Source organism: Mustela nigripes, chromosome 15 (genome assembly GCF_022355385.1).
Source record: "Mustela nigripes isolate SB6536 chromosome 15, MUSNIG.SB6536, whole genome shotgun sequence".
In the NCBI taxonomy this organism is placed as follows: Eukaryota; Metazoa; Chordata; class Mammalia; order Carnivora; family Mustelidae; genus Mustela; species Mustela nigripes.
The window spans coordinates 9,967,786-9,985,094 of record NC_081571.1 but is presented as its reverse complement, the minus strand read 5'-3'; the positions used below and the strand labels follow the sequence as shown (position 1 = coordinate 9,985,094).

Genomic DNA, 17,309 nt, shown 5'->3' with positions numbered 1-17,309 from the left:
TAATATAGAATATAGTATATTACTATATTCTAGTAATTCACACAAGAATTACTATATATATATATATATACTAATATAGAATATAGTATATTACTATATTCTAGTAATTCACACAAGAATTTATAATATAAGTTATATCAGTCTTGGTTCATTTACTTTTTTTCATTCATTTTTTTAATGAATATTGAAACACTTACTAGGTAACTATGGTGTGTCAGATGCTGTGTAAGTCAAAGGAGATAACAAAACTGGCATGTTCATGGAAGTCACTGCTTTGAGGAAGACAGTCCTGAGAGAAAAATATATATGATACAGTGAGATTGGTGCCGTGGTGGGCAGGTGAAGAGTGGTTTTGAAGCACATAGAAGGGGGTACAACACTCGGACTGCGTGTGTGTGTGTGTGTGTGTGTGTGTGTGTGCGTGCATGTGTGCCCATGCATGTGTCTGTTGGGGGTGGGTGGAAAGGAGCTGGTCCTAAAGGCTACCTGGAGCAAGGGATGCTTGAACTGAGACCAGATCTAATAGTTTATAACCAGAATGATGATGCCCCAACCAGAGTTAGGGGTATGTGTGAAAATCAGGTGATGAGAAAGAATACATAGATTTTCTGGAGACTGCAGCACATCAGTTTGGCTGGAACACAGGGGCCCAAAGGGCTGGGGAGCTTGTGGGGAGATGTGAGACACTCCACATCATTTACAAAGGAATAACCTTCATGGTGCTTTCTCAGAGAGCAAAAATGGGCTGTGAGAGCTATTGGGCTCATCTGTTTTATAACCTCATTGTGTCAAATCAGGGAACTTTTTAAAAAAATAAAACAGGGGCACCTGGGTGGCTCAGTGGGGTAAGCCTCTGCCTTCGGCTCAGGTCCTGGGATCAAGCCCTGCATCGGGCTCTCTGCTCGGCAGGGAGACCGCTCCCCTCCCCTGCACGCCCTGCCTGCCTCTCTGTCTACTTGTGATCTCTCTGTCAAATAAATAAATAAAATCTTAAAAAAAAAAAAAACTACAACAGAAACCACTCAGAGTATGTCCTCTCCCTCTTACTGTCCCAAAGGAGAAGAACCATTACAAAGGCAGAAGGCAGTGCCAAAAACAACACCTAGAGCCAGTTTCATGCTCAGAAGAGAACACTGCACTTCCGCCTTATGGTTTTGGGTTTTTGACATGATTAGAGAACCTTCTCTAGTAGCAAATTATAGAAACGATCCCTAATAGTATAGTCTTAAACCAGGGACTATTTTAACTGAGTCGTAGCTAGTTTCTTTCTGGTCTAGCAGTATCCAGTTGTCTTCTTAGCAAACCCTTGATCATGCTTCAGTGTCCATCCTAATACTAGAAGAAAACCTACGGGTGAATAATTCTGTGATCTTGCTGATGGGGAAAGTCTGTGGAACAAAAAGGTAAAAAAATTCAATGACAGGAGTGGCAGCCGATTTCACAAATATTCAATACTTCTATATATGAAAAGTGCTTAAACTAAAATGAAAAGGTAGAAAACCTGATAACTTTTGGGAAGAAATCTTGGTGTTTTCTTTTCTTTTTTTTTTAAAGATTTTATTTATTATTTTTTTGAGAGAGAGAAAGAGAGAGCCTGCAAGCTAGAGGAGGGGCAGAGGAAGAGGGAATCCCAAGCAGATCCTGGACTGAGCACAGAGTTTGAAGGACTTGATCCCATGACCTTGAGATCATGACCAGGAGATCACCGCCCATGCTGAAAGAGAAGAACACTTAACCGACTAAGCCACTCAGGTGCCCCAATCTTGGTGTTTTCTATTATAATTTAAAATGTGTGACTCAGCAGTTGAACTTGTATTAAATTACTCTTCAGAAATACACAAACCAGTGCACCCAGATACGCGTATGAGGATATTAGCAATAGAGCTGTTTGTGGTAGTGGTAGTTGTGGTGGTAGAGAGAACTGAAAACAACCTAAAAATTCCTCTGGAGAGAACTACCTGAATAAGGTATGCTCCACTTAGACAATAGGATACCACACTGTTTAATTTAAAAAGGTAAATTTATATGCACAGACATAGGTGTCAAAGATATAGACAGATATAGATACATATACAGCTATAGATATATAAACTTACACATAAATAGACTATACCCAAGATACACACATAGACATACTCATATTTAGTAAGATACATGGCAAAAAAAAAATGTCTGCTGGAATAAATGTCAACCATTCTATTAGTTTCCTTTTATTGCTATAACAAATTACTACAAACTTAGTGGCTTATAACGACACAGATTTACTCTCTTTTAGTTCTGGAGGTCAGAAGTCTGACTTCAGTCTCCCTGGGGCTGAATCAAGGTGTTGGCAAGGCTGGTTACCTCTGGAGGTTCTAGGGAAGAACACATTTCCTTACCTAACATTTACATTTTCTCCCAAATTCTCCCCCAAATCTATAGCTTCAATTCAATCCAATCCCAATCAAAATTGAAGCAGGAATTTTTAGCAGAATGTGACAAGATTATTCTAAAATTTATACTGACATGGAAACAACCATGGACACCCAAAACAATGTTGGAAAACAAAAATAAAATCAGAAGACTAACACTTTGTGATTTCAAGACTTACAAGGGTATGGAATCAACACGTCAACAGATAAAGAGATCAGTGACACAGAATGTAGAGTCAGCATTAGATCCACGCAAATATGGACAATTGATTTTTGTCAAAAGTGCAGTGTCAAATTTGTGGAGAAAGGACAGTCTTTTCAATAAGTGTTGCTGGATCAATTAGATAGCCATATGCAAAATATGAACTTCCAACATACTTCTGTTGTATGTAAAATTGACTCAAGATGGATCACAGATGTAAAAGCAAAACCTAAAATCTTAAAACTTCTTGGATAAATGAAGAAAATATTTATCCCTTGGATTAGGCAAATATTTCTTAGATATGACACTGAAGACATGATTCATAAAAGAAATCATTGAAAAATTGGGCTTTCCCAAAATGAAAAATGTCTGGTTTTTGGAAGATACTGTTAAGAGAGTGAGAAGACAAACCACTGACTGAGAGAAAATATTTTTAAAGTATATATGAAAATAGAAAATCTGTATCCAGACTATATAAAGAACCCTCAAAGTTCAATAATAAGAAAGCCATGCAATTTTTTAAAGGAACAATTTGAAGAGACACATCACCCAATAAGACATCAGGTCAAATAAACCCATGAAAAGAAGCTCAATTTTATTTAGTCAGGAGGGAAACACAAGTTAAAACCACAATTAGGTACCACTATGCACTTATTAAGAGGGTTAAAATTTAAAAAATACAGAATGTCAGGTTTGGAAGGGCCTTTGGGATCCTGGAACTGTATGTGGCAGATCCTTGTGATATATTTTCTCATGGACCCTCATAGCAAAAAGAAGGGGCTATTAATATTCTTATTTGCAGATGCCAAAATCTAAGCACAGAGCAAATATCAATGGTGTTTCCAAGCTAGTTACCATCATGTCTTCACATTTCTGCTCTTCTACTTGGAGAACCTCATGCCCATAAAAACTAAAGACTGTTCTACAAGTGTCCCCACCTTGACATTTTAAATGATTTTACTTGTTTCAGCCTTGTTCCCACACGCCCTAGTTCTTTAAATTTTTATTTTCCATCTTGCAGATCTTCTGTATTTCCCCACTATTTATTTTAACAAAGATAATCACTGCTCTTATAAAGGCCTGATGAGATTTAGAAGGTGACACCTTTGTTTACACATCTGAGTGACTTGTATCACAGTTTTGAGTTATCATTCAGATGCTCTGGAAAAGAAGATTGATCCAACAACAGATTCCAGTTCAGCCAAAAATCCCTCTAAAAATACAACAAAGAAAAAAGTAAAAGTACAAGGATCTGTTGATGTATAGAGATCTAAGGATGGGGAGTGTAGAAGGGGGAGGTGAAGCGATCGCATTTTAAGAACTAGAAAGCACAAGAATGAATGGTAAGTGATTTCGCAAGTGGAAGACATTTAAATCTGTTGCAGTTAATTGGGGGAGCCAAGAAACAGCCCACACTACATTGCTGAGTCCCCAAATCTCAGGAACCAGTGGTACCTGCAAATGGGGATGAGGAGGGAACCAAATCAATAAGGATTTGCTGAAAGCTGTTTGCAGAGCACTTGAGGGGTCTGTCACTTGATGAGCCAGAGGACTTCCCTGCCCCAGTCTTGGTGGAGACAGGAGGCTTATTATCTGACACATGTGTTCACTGGAGGCCATGGGTCAGCCCATAGTCGTGAGACGAGATGCCAGAGTACTTGTAGCCAAGATGTGACCCGCTAGTAGACTATTTGAAAAATCTTTTCTAGAGACTCCAACATACACACAGACATAAAGTTATTGATATTAGTGGCCCCACAAATAGAACAGCCCAATGTAGAAGACTTAGACTGTACAACCCTCAACCTTATGTTGAAAGGTTCTAATTGCTTTTCATCCTCTATTCATAAATATAAGCAAATTTCAATGTACAACTCTGGATAGATCTTTCATGTTATAATTTTTTTTTTTTTTTTTAAAGCTTCTTAGATGGGTGGTTTCGTGTTTTTCTTCAGTTAGGAAATTTTTAGCCATCCTTTCTTCAAAAGCATTTCCCCATTTCCTTCTGGAATTCTATTAATTAATTAATGAATTATTTGAAAGAGAGAATGAGCAGGGGGAAGGGCAAAGGGAGAGGGCAAGAAAAATCCAAGTAGACTCATGACCTGAGCCAAAATTAAGAGTTGGATGCTTAACCGATTGAGCCACCCAGACGCCCCTCCTTCTGGAATTCTATGCAAGTGTTGTGATGCTTGATGGTTTCCCACAGGTCTCTGAGACGCTGATCATTTTTTTTTTTTTATTCTTTCTGTTTTCCAGATTGGATAATTTCTGTCATCTTATCTTCAAGTTTACTGATTCCTTCTTCTGCCCCTCATATTTTCTGTTGAGGCTTTCATCTTCCAGTTTCAGTTATTTCAGTTCTCAAGTCCAGATTTTCCACTTGTTTGTTTGTTTCTTTTTTTGAGTCTGACTCTTATGTTGGTATTCTATCTTTGATGAATCATTGTAATTATACTTTATTCAGTTCTTTAAATATGATTTTCTTTGTTTGAATGTATTTATAGTAACTACTTTGAGGTCTTTGTGAAGTTCAACATCTGAACCCCCTCAGAGAAAGTGTCTATGGACTGCTTTCATCCCACGGACCCAAATCTTGTAACTGGCTTACCAGATTCCTTACTCTGCCATTCTGCCTTGTCATAACAATGCACACACTAAGTTTTATAGCCAAAGTATTTAAAACATTGTATTGGGAGGGTAGAAGAAAAGAGGTTGAAATCTATATTCTCAAGGGGGAGTTCAGATGGTAATACCTAAGACTGAAAAATTAAAAAGGATCCACATGAATATGTTTTTTTAGTGATACAAATATACATATAATTCAGCTAAAAGAATTTAAAATTGTTACAGGGAAGAGGAAGTGGAGCAGGGGGGCATAGGGTATGTCTTGAGCCTCGAAGAAATATATTGATTCAATGAATGGTGTCTCTATCAACTTTGATAAAAATTTTAAAAGGTTTTAAAACTAATATGAAAAAAATTAAACACAATTGAGCCTTTAAGGTCAGTCATACCTGAGTTTGAATTTGGCTCCACAGCTTGTTAGCTGTGTGACTTTTGTCAAAAACTTAGTATTATTCAGCCTCAATTTCATCTTTTATCACATGTAGATGAGAGTTGCTTCAAAGAGTTATGATAATAGCACATACTGTGAGACCAGGTATCAAGTAGTACAAAGGAGGGAACAGCCTCTGTTTTCCTGACTGCAGGTTGGGCTATATGTCCATCACCCCTCTCACTGCCATCCCAGAGCCTTGGAGAATGGATTTTTGTTATCTAACAATAATTATTGAAGGCCAAGTGTGTGAGGCACTCAATGACCAGCCTGACTCCATCTGCTTCTGTCCCTCTCTAGAATGTAATCTCCCAAAGGTCAGGGACTAGTCTGTCTTCTTCCGGAGTGCCTGACAATTTGTAGGTAACCAATAAAAGTTGTTGAATGAATCAATGAATCAGGCAGTCTAAAGGGGATTCTATTCTCCAAATAACAATTTTTTAAAAAAGTTTTATTTATTTATTTGACAGAGAGAGACACAGCAAGAGAAGGAACACAAGCAGGGGAGTGGGAGAGGGAGAAGCAGGCTTCCCACTGAGGAGGGATCCTGATGTGGGGCTTGATCCCAGGACCTGGATCCCAGGACTCTGATCCCAGGACCCTGGGACCATGACCTGAGAGCCAAAGGCAGCTGGCTTAATGACTGAGCCATCCAGGAGCCCCATCTAAATAACAATGTTTTTGTCACCACAGCACATGTTGCTCTCACCTGAATCTGTGCCACATATGAACAAATAACTTAAGGACAAGATAGCTTCTAGGGAACATTCCAGAAGTCTGTCCAAGTACAGGATGCTAGCTTTGGCTTTTTTTTTTTTTTTCTTTGTTACTTAATAGAATTGTATTACTTCTCAAAGGTTTCAGTTTCTATCCCTGAGACAGTTTTTTTGTTTTGTTTTGTTTTGTTTTTTGTTTTAATTTTCATGACCCTCATCCTAGTATTTTATTTTGTGTTGGGTTAGAGTCCAGCACTGAACTCAAGGAACTAACAAATAGCTTGTTTTCAATTTAGGGAAAACTCAATATACTAAAATATAGGTTCATAAAAAACATAAAAATAGGGGGAGAGTTATGAGCCCCTTAAAAAGGTCCTGAACTTGCAAAAGGAATCATCTCTGAATTCTGGTAAAGAGTCATCCCACTGGTATATTTAACCTATCATTCAACTTGTAAAATCTTGACCTGATCATGTGAGGCTATCTAAAGTGAGGTTCATGGAAAGTAGGATGTACTCACATAAATATTTTATGGGAGTATTATTGTTAGTGAACCAGTTGTGGTCACATCACCCTGATTTCTGCAGCTCTTATTATATACCACTGGAAACTGCCGTTGTAACTTTGAACAGTGTCCTTTAGGTTAAAGAAAGAGAGAAAGGAATACAAGAAGAATGGTTTGGGCTCAAGTTGGCTTTTTCCAGGCCGGAGTTTATTGTTTGTTTGCATGAAAATTCCTTCTTGTTGGCCAAGAGTTCTCAAAGGCAACTGCCAGGCTGCTGGCACCATCAAAGGATTTTTTTCCCCCCGGAAGAAAGCCAAAGCATGTGGAATTCCTAAAGGGACCCCTCTCTGGTTGGGTGCCAGGGAGTGAGCCGATGAGAATCTGGCTTAGGTGACCAATCATCACCTGTCCCAGCATCTTCAAGGGGCAGGAAGCACTTCTGACCTGCTACTGGTTCAGATCTGCTGGCAAAGATCCATCTACTTGTCCTGTTGTCTATAATTTGATGGTCAGAACCCCCAGTCCTGGGTAATCATGGAACAGGGCAAAATCTATTGGCCTGGGGTGGGTGGGTGAGGAAGGGGTGCAAAGTTCTGGTCTTCTTCCAATCTCCACCCAAGAGGGATCAGGTGTAGACCAATCTGATAGCCTTAAAGCTAACTTGCTCCAGTCATCTGCTGGGTCACGGTCTGCCACATCAGCCAAGCTGCCTCCTCCAACCTCAGGACTTGGAGAGAATTACTAGGTTCTCTGCTCTTCTGTTCCTCTTTGACACTAGAGATAATAATGCCATCCTTTTCTGAGGTTTTGTGGCCAGCGATCTGGGCAGCAGAGTGGCAGACTGCTGGCGAGGTCACCTCTGAGCAAGGCTATCTTTGACTTCCATGGGCCCTGGGAACTTTTGCTTTTGTGGGCAAAAAAATTTGGTATAAAGGTGAATATATTAACATATATTAACACATAGTAAAATATATTTTTTTCAACCTAGAAGTTCATTTATTTTTCCTGATGTTAAAAACAATGAAAACATTTTTATGAGTTCCTAAAACTACTGTGGGTCCCAGACACTGTACCTGCTGTGCTTAATGGAGAAGTTGGCCCTGCCTAGGAAGGGACTCTAAGACACCATATCCCTTTTAGTATATACACTACAGGTAGCAGCTAAGACCTGGGACTTGGGAGTTAGATGTAGATTTGCAATATGGCTCTGTGCTATACTGGCTGTAGGGGCTTGGCTAAGATGTTTGACCTTTCCAAGTCTCACTTCTGCCATCTTAAAATGGAAGAAATGATACTTTCTCTGTAGTTTTGATGTAAGGATTAAGCACTTAACATAGTGCTTATCAACTGGGAAATGCTCTGTAAATGGATGAAAGCAACAATAAAACACTCCAAATGAGCATTGCTCTTCAAAGTGTAACTCATCAGGGGCTCCTTCTATTCCCTAAAGAAGTGGAAGTGGAACTGAACCCACAGTTCAGAGGGTTATGGGACCATAGCAGAATATACAAGGAGTGGGAGGGCAGAGAGCAGGAAGACTATTAGAAAAGTCAAGAGTTCATCTCATTCCCCATCTTGCTAAATGCCACCAAAGAAGTGGCCTCAGGTAGCCCCACTAGTTATTTGGGGGACTTTCTGTCTGATTCAGGCAAGGATGGAGCAAGGCAGGATGGACCTAGAACTCCCTGTCTAGTTCTAGATTTGCCAGGGTCTCAACAGGTTGCTCTGCGCAAATCAGGGCTCAGCGTAGCATTAGGCATATGACTGTGAGAATAATACTGCAGGCCTATTGGATTAACTAATCCAACAAAGTGATTATTATAAATAAGACCTAACATTTTATAGGACAGGTTCCAAGTTGATCCCATGGTAAAACAAAACAAAACAAAGCAAACAAAATCTTCTTCCCTAGCTTGAAATTCATGTAAATAAAGATTCAGTTGGGTGCCTACGATCCTTTAAAATGCAAATAACTATAGGAGGTTTAGGGGCTATCAATTATCAATTCACCTTAAAGGGAATTAATTTAGTGAGCCTGATTTTTCTTCAGCACTTAACTGAGAAATTTGCATTGATACTGAACAGGAGTTTAGCTGGGATGAGGAGAAAGAGGGAGAGCATATTTTGTTCCCTTAGCTACTTAGTGGAAGGAAGACTGGAGGTTTTCTGGATGGGGATCTTCCTGAGACCAGGAAACACCAGGCAGTACTGGGAACTGGAGAGGATGTCGGGGTATATAGTAGGACACAGGGAGAAAGAAATATAGAGAAAGAGAGATGGGGAAACTTTCTAACTTATAATTTAAGCAAAATGGTGGAATCAGGGTCCTTACATGGTTTTATGAAAGAGTAAATTGTCATTTCCTTGGATGTAATGTACACTGCAGCCTGGATATTCTTTTCATATGCCGTGGCAAATGTCAGGAAGCAACCTTTTCTCATCTCTCCATCAAATTATATTTTAATAAGTTAGTTTGAAAATACTATACTTCTTAATTGCGTGGTAGAATTTCCAGGAGACAGTGTTAAAGGTAGAAAGACACAGATGGCTTGGAATGTTTTTATGTGGCCTTAAAACATTTTCTTTCCAGATAAAAGCATAGTTACATATATGATTTGGACCCCTTTTAAGTTTAGTTTGCTGTGCTTGGCAGCTGAGTCAGCCTCATACAGAGTGGGAAGGTGTGGACTTTGATGTTAGGGAGATATGGGTTTGAGTCTCAGATCTGCTACTATTAGCGAGTGCCTTTGAGTCTAGTTTTTTTTCAATACTAGGTTTTTGGGTTTTTTTGAACTTGTAACAGAGAAATGGCAACAAAAATACCCATGTCATAGGACTGTTATGGAGGTGTCTTGAGATAAATCCTACAGTGCACATTTGAAGTCACTCAAAAAATAATAGCTTCCCACTCTTGCTCAAATGTAGTTGGGTAAAAGCTTTGTTGTACTCATCAAGGCCTGAAAGGGATAAAGAACTTTAAAGAAGTTTTGGAAAACCTTTTTATCAGGCAGAAAGGAATCATAAATTCAAGAAGCTCCAAGTTTGGGGCACCTAGGTGGCTCAGTCAATTAAGTGTCTAACTCTTGATTTCGGCTCAGGTCATGATCTCAGGGTCCTGGGATTGAGCCCTGGGCTAGGCTCCCCCTCAGTGGGGAGTCTGTTTGAGAGTCTCTCTCTCCCTTTTCCTCCACTCCCCACCCCTGCCCTGCTCGTGGGTGCTCTCTCTCTCTCTCAAATAAAAATAAATAAATCTTTAAAAAAAAGAAGCTCCAAGTTTGCTCAGAACTCATATGTGTATAGTATCATTTGAGTTAAAACTCTCGAGAAAAATTCTTCCTTTATCCTCTTATCACAGCACTTCTTAAACTTTAAGGTGTATAGGAGTCACTTGGGAAATACAGATTGAGATTTTGTCAGACTGGGGTTCTAGAAAAGATTCTACTTTTCTAGCAAGCTTCTCGATGATCAGACCAGCTGTTTCTAGACCCAGTGCCTATATCCTCTACTTTTTGGTTCCACAAGACCATTGTACAGTGTTGAGGAGAGTGCCTGGCATGTGGTCAATCTGTCGTTATTAGATAAATGGGAAAACATATCCTTGATATAGTATTGCTTCGTATCATCCAAAATGGGACAACCACCAATTCTCACCGTCGAGGATATGACGAGTGATAGCTCTCACAGATCCATGATGGGGAGACAGGTCTCCTCAGAGTCGGCCGTGGTCATCTTCCACAGGCTTCCTGGTGAGAGGCGATCAGGTATGTGAGAGTAACAGAGCTGTGGCCTGGCCAGCTGGGTTTCTGGCATGACCTGGCTTGCCGAGAAGAGCAGAGAAGCTGATCTATAGTTCTGAAGTCTTGGACCAGGCTACGTGTCCCTACTGGGGGCACAGCAATCCTCGGCGGAAGTGGAGAAGACATCAAGGGGCCTTTATTCCTTCTTCTAGTGAACTACCGTCTGCTCTCTGCCTGGGTGGACGTCAAGTTAGGCAGCACAGCCTGGGGCAGACAGCATCAAAGAGATATGCCCATGAGTTTGCTAAATGTGCAGCTCCCACCATCCATGGTCTTACCTCTCTGAGGGGACACAGTTGCCCCACATTTCCACATTTGAACCAGACAGGGGAAGAGTGTGGCATATGTGTTATGGAGAAGACAGGAAAGTGCATCAGAAAGATGATGGACTCTGGGGTCAGTGAGAAGCTGCTTCCAGCCTCAGCTTTGTGGCTTTGAATCCTTGCGTGGCTGTAGGCAGCACAGTGGCTATCTGAGCTTCAGTCTTCTGATCTGTGAAATGGGGCAGCCCACACATAGCCAGCAGGGTCGTTGTGAGAAATAAAGGAGAGGATGTGTTGTCAGATGGCACCTGAATAAAATGGTACCTTTAAACTACTTTTTAAAATTTATTTATTTTTTAAAAAGGATTTTATTTGTTTATTTGACAGACAGAGATCACAAGTAGGCAGAGAGGGAGGCAGAGAGAGAGAGAGAGCAGGCTCCCCGCCGAGCAGAGAGCCCGATGTGGCGCCCGATCCCAGGACCCCAGGACCATGACCCGAGCCGAAGGCAGAGGCTCAACCCACTGAGCCACCCAGGTGCCCCCAAACTATTTTTTAAAAGATATATTTATCTGAGAGAGAGAGAGAGTCTTAAGCAGACTCTGAATTGAGCACAGAGCCCTATGAGGGGCTCGATTCCACGACCCTGAGACCGTGACCTGAGCTGAAACTAAATCAGACGCTTGACCGACTGAGCCACCCAGGCGCCCCTGAAATGGCCCCTTTAATGTTATGGGTTCTGGCTAGTTTCTGGAAGGCAGCATGCACTCAGTCAGGCAAGCCCGCTTGGGTTTTCCAGCCCATTTATAATCTGCAATTGCCTGTCAGACACTGCCTTGACTCTCCCACCTAACCGTCCTCCACTGTGGCCTCAGGAAGGTGGCCTGGGCCAGGCCACCCCTTTCCTTCTATTGAACCTGCTGCTCTCTTTGCTCCTGGACAGTTACAAGCATTACAGGATGCGTGAACATCTGTAGCTTAGCAAGCTGAGCCAATTTAACAGCACTTCTCCATGGTCCTTACTGATGGTCCCTCAACCCTTGCTCCGCCCACACCCTCCTGTGGGCCCCCAAGAAGAGGAAACAAAATGTTTTCCTTCACAATCTGAGCCAACCTACCAAGTGACCAACGTGCTGAGTTATTCAACTAGCCCTACAAGAGAACAGTGTAGGAAAAGATTTTAATGGAAATTGTTGAATATGCTAACACTTAGCTTATAGCTTATGAGCACAAGATTAAGACAGTTTTGTAGACTGTAAATCATTGTGGCAAGTCCAATAGTGTTTACTGGTGTAGAAGATGTTTTCTGGATCGCTGGTAGTCTCAGGCACGCGCTGAAGGGCACCAACCCATTTACCCCGTAGAAATCCATGCACACCCAGGGCACTGGTTAAATGCTAACCAGAATCTGGAAAAAAAAAAAAAAAGCTTCAGACTTTACCTTCATATAAAAAAAAGTCACGCATCACCCAGGTTATCCATTATGTTCGATTTCAAAGCCCTCTCCCTGGCTACAATCCCAACAGGGTCAGAGATGTAGGGTTTTGACAGTTATTTTTCAGCAGTGGGGACAACCAGAGAATCACAAATAAAAATGACTTCTTCCAGCTCTCTTGAATTTCATCTCCTCTGCCTTCATTCTCAGTTTCCAAAGATAAATGTCCCTTATCTCCAGGGAAGCAGGCTAGATCTGCAGACATTCAAATGCAAACGGGAGGACCCCACAGGACATGTAGGCTACTTTCATGATATGTTTTCATATATGCTTAACAGACTCAGGTAGTGGAAGGACCCAGACCTTCAAATGCTTTGAAAAAGAAGGAGATGTGATCGGGAAACCGGGCACCTGGCCAGTGGTCTCTGCGAAGCCAGTGCGCAGAGAAGCGAGCTTTGCACGGACCTTGTGAGCAGTGGCAGGCTCAGGCTCCACGGTACCTCCAAATCTGGGAATCTTCCAGACCTCTAGCCTTCTCACACACCCTCACTGCCCAGCAGCCACAGAACTTGACTTTAGGAATTCCTCCCACGCTCACCCCCACCTCCAAATGCCCCTGAGCATTTGGAGGCTGGGGGAGGAGGACGGAGGGATACACACTTGTGAAATAAACATTTTTGGGAAACCTCCAAATTGTTTCAAAATCAGCAGGACACATGAGCCAGCCACAATAGGTTCACTTTCATGTGGATGCTGGAGCAGGCAAGACTTCCAAGTAAAAACTCTGAATGTGAATTTAGCTAGTTTTGGATAAAGACGCCTTTCAGCGTCAATAAACACCGTGAATGCAGCCGTGGTGCAGTTACAACTTAATGAGATGAGGGGAAGTGCACCGGGTCAGGCCTCATCTCCCAGCTTCTGTCATGCTAATCAGCTGGGCAGCCGGCAGCTGAAAAACTGCTGGAATTTTTATTTGCATTTCATTTACTTGGAAGGAAATTGACCCAGATGGTCCACAAAGGCCCTAGAAGGCTGGCAAGCAGTGTGGGGCTGCACACTTCTCAGAGGGCCTGCACTTGTCTGCCCATCCTTCTTTGAGTCTAGGGCATAAAAGATTAAAACAGCGTAAGGGAATTGATTTCATGATTTTTTGATAATTTCCCCAAGATTTCAGAAAGGACCTCAAAAACTAATTTAATCAGCCAGGAGCTCAATAGTAATTAAGAGGAAGAAAAGCCAAGATAATGAAAGAGGTGGTGAGGATTTTTGCTGTTGCTGGTGGGAACCTTTCTTAATTAGGGAAAGTCTAAAATCTAAATGATGTTAAATGGAGACAAGCCTAGGCGCAGGGAGCCAGTGGCCGGCGCCACGGTCTGCCCATGATGGATGAACCACGGAGTTCATCTTCTGCAAAGAGAGTAAACAATCGGCCCTAGAGGGGTTCCGCTTGGCATTTCAGTGGGTATTTGCCTGAATCGTGAAGGTTGGGACCTCTGGTGGGGTCCAGGGTTTGTCCCCACCCAGTCCCTTCAGAAGGGGCCTCATTCTGTCCGGTGAGACTCCCACCTCATCACGGCTCTGCGATAATGTGGGGTTTGGGAGGCTGTTGGGTCGGGCTGTCTGTGTCCAAATGCGGGCTTTGTTCGCAGCTAGCCGTGTGACCTTGAGGGAGTTAGCCTTTCATTCTGAACCTCGGTGATCTCGGCTATAAGAAGGAGATAACAGTGGCCTCTCTGTAGGGTCCCTATGCACTGAAACGAGGTCAGGCACTGAAAGTGCTTAGCCCGGGGCCAGGAACAGAAGTACAGATCTTACGATGGTTCCATGGACATTCTCTTTGGGTCTTGCCTCCTGGATCAACGCGAAATGGGTTGATATAAAAAGACGGTGCCCTCTCCGTCTGATTTTGGTGCCTGTAGATAGCTGGTACATAGCCGACAGCCAGCAAGTGTTGGTTGGACAAATGCATGAAACATCCAGTGTCAAGGACTAAGTCCATGCTCTGGATGGCACAACAGAGAAGGGGGAAGGAACCAAGAATTAGTTCCATGGAGCCACGCCCTCAGAACCCACATACAAGTTCTCGCCCCTCCTTGACCCAGTCTGTCTCAGAACTCCCCACAAATTACAGGAATTCTCTCCCGACACCGGCTAGTCCTTCTCTCAGCTCAGGCTTACCCATGTTCTGATTTGATTTTCTGACCTGACAGCAAGTAGAGAAAGGATACATGAAGAAATGAGTCGTGTCTTTGAGGATGTTGAGCACATGGACTGAAGTAGAGCATCTGTCGAGGGCCAGTGCTGACGCTTGCTTCCCTGACTGTATTCTGGATGTTGTCAGTCCAGGGTGCTCATTCCTAGACAGTTACAGTGATGTGCTTAGGAGCTTTCAAGTTCGCCACTTCCCTCCGGTCTCCCGAAGAAGTTAAAGCCTGGTTTGCTTGTCAGCTTTATCCCAGAGGTTTTTTTTTGCTTCTAGCTTCTCATCTGCTTCTACTGAAAAGGGCAAGAAAGAGTACCAGGCATGAGCTCTCATGGAACGCGTCCTGACTTCTGTCTAAATCTTTATGTTTCGTGTAAATATAAGGGTCTCTTTATAGTGGCAGTGAGAAACATTTATTCTACATGAGTGCCAATAAATGGCTCTCCTGGCTAGAAAGAATGTCTGTAGATTGGCTTTCAGTAACAAACATTATCTCATTGTCTTTCAAACATAAACCAACTTAAATGATCTTATGCAAATCATGGGAGTTTGTTGCAAAGATCTGGGAATGGGCCAGTCATCCCCAGGCTTGGATGCATCTTGCCCTTGGGGATGTGCTGGCAGTTGGAGCTTGAACTTGAGGCCTCTCTCTGCCACTCACCTCTGCTTTTCTCCATTCTTCTCTTGCTCTCTGCACGCTGGCTTTTTCTGTTGTTTTGAGGTACAGGGTGAAAAATCGCCTCCAGTGGCTGCCAAGTTGATATGTTACATGTCTGGGCACCCAGAAAGAACTGGAATCTCTTGATTCTAATTCCAAATTCAAGGGAAGGGAGTCTTGAGTGGCTTATTTGGGGAAAGCACTCACCTCATCCTCTAAGGAATGGGTGAGGTCAAAGTGGCTGCCAGAATTAATGAGTTAATGTTTGCAAGTCACCCTTTAATTAGCACACAAGGAGCATTATAGCTAATTGAAAATAAAAGTTCAGTTGATTTTATTAATTTTTCAGGATTTTATTTATTTATTTATTTGAGAGAGAGAGCAGAAGCAGCGGGGGTGGGTGGGGTGGGAGGGAGGGGAGGAGGAAAGGGTAGAGGGTGAGGGAAAAGCAGACTCCCCACTGAGCAGGGAGCCGGAAGCCACAGGAGCTTAGTTTCAGGACGGTAAGATCATGACCCGAGCGGAAGGCAGATGCTTAACTGACTGAGCCATGCAGGCACCCTGGAGATACATTCTTTTCCTTGGTGGCCTTCGAGACAAGAAACAGGAGGGTGGTGAGAGGACTTAGTCACTGCCCCCAAAGGACTGAAGGGTTCCAGCTGGGTTGGACATCAAGGCTGGTCAGTGAAGACATCCTTGTGAGATGAGGACTCATTCAGATATCAGTCCAGGAGTAAGAAGGGACCGTTGGTAGCCCTTTACAATCTCCTCTGTATCTGCCTTCTCCCAGGAAAGTTTGAGGTACATTTGTGGAGCTCCCCGGCAGTTTGCCTTGGATTGGCCCCACACTTACCTAGTAATCTGCCTAGATGGCATCTTAAGTGGGGTCAAGAGACTTTCCAGCCAGGCTGCAGGGAATGTGGCTGGAGTACCACCTGGAAGTAGGAATGAAAGTTACAATGGCTTCTAGAACCACTCACAGAACCCATTTCTCAGTCCTAGGTGCGCCAGACACCAAGTGTAGCATGCATGAACAAGTGCGGATTGGGTTTTTCAAGTGGTGAATTGTGGTAAGACCCCAAAAAAGATGTTAGAGGTTTTAAAAGGGACTCCATAGAACTTTGTAAGCATCTTCACGTATCATGTTTCTAAAGAAAGTGGGATTTTTCTTCAAATAAGAGAGGGTCAGGAGGCCTGGTGGCTCAGTCAGCTCCGGTCATGATCCCAGGGTCCTGGGATTGAGCCCGCATTGGGCTCTTTGGTCAGTGGGGAGCCTGCTTCTGCAGGCCCTGCAGCTCTGGCAGAGGCCTTTGGAACGAGAGAGCAAAAGGCCAACAACTCAGCAGAGGTCCCCAGCTCTGATGGAAGCTACAATGGATCAAGATGTAAGGTCTTTTTCCAGAAGTACAAGGACATCTCCCAGAGAGGAGGATTTGAGCTGTGGCTAAAACATACCTCTGCATCGGTGAACTTTACAAAGTTCCAAGTCACCTGTGCTTTCAAAGTTGCCAGTGACCAGCAACTCAAAAAGGTCTTGGCCAATGCGGAGAGCTGCAGAGACTTTCATGGCATAGTTATGAAAGTGCATCTGAACATGGGTATGCATGTTGGGGTTAAGAAGCTGCTAAGGTCAGTGGAGAAAGATGTGTAAGGCAGTGAGTCTGGCAAAATAGATCCAGATGTGGCAAGTAACAGCAGTGTCTTTTACAGTGAAAAGCTCTTGGGGGGGCAGGGTTGGACCACATGAGAAAGCCAGGAGACCTCTCGGACTCTTTCTGTTAATAAAGCTAGTTCTAGGGGAGGAGGACACAAAGGGGGAGGGGCAAAAAGGAGTTGGATTTCTTGTAGAAAGCTTGTAGAAAATCTTGTAGAAAAATGCAAGGCTTAGCCATTAGATCCCCACCTCTGGCTTTGGTGGCAGAGGCTACTGCACCGACGCAACATCTGCTGACCTTGAGATTGGGAGGGGCCAGGTCCTAACTGCCAAACAGTGTGTCTCTCAGCCAGTGCTGCAGGCAGGGACCAGCAGAGCCTGCCTGTCTGGTATTTTGCTCTGTCCCA

At 42.9% G+C, this 17,309-nt stretch overlaps 1 long non-coding RNA gene and 1 other non-coding gene across 2 annotated transcripts in view; one reads left to right on the top strand and one right to left on the bottom strand.

The window, feature by feature from the left end:
- The window catches only part of LOC132002511 (uncharacterized), a 229,634-nt gene that overhangs the window by 143,933 nt on the left and 68,392 nt on the right, over nt 1–17,309 (top strand). The window lies entirely within an intron of this gene.
- LOC132003071 (small nucleolar RNA U3) lies at nt 1,018–1,227 on the bottom strand. The gene has a single exon (XR_009400138.1). It is a non-coding gene; the product is annotated as a small nucleolar RNA U3 (small nucleolar RNA).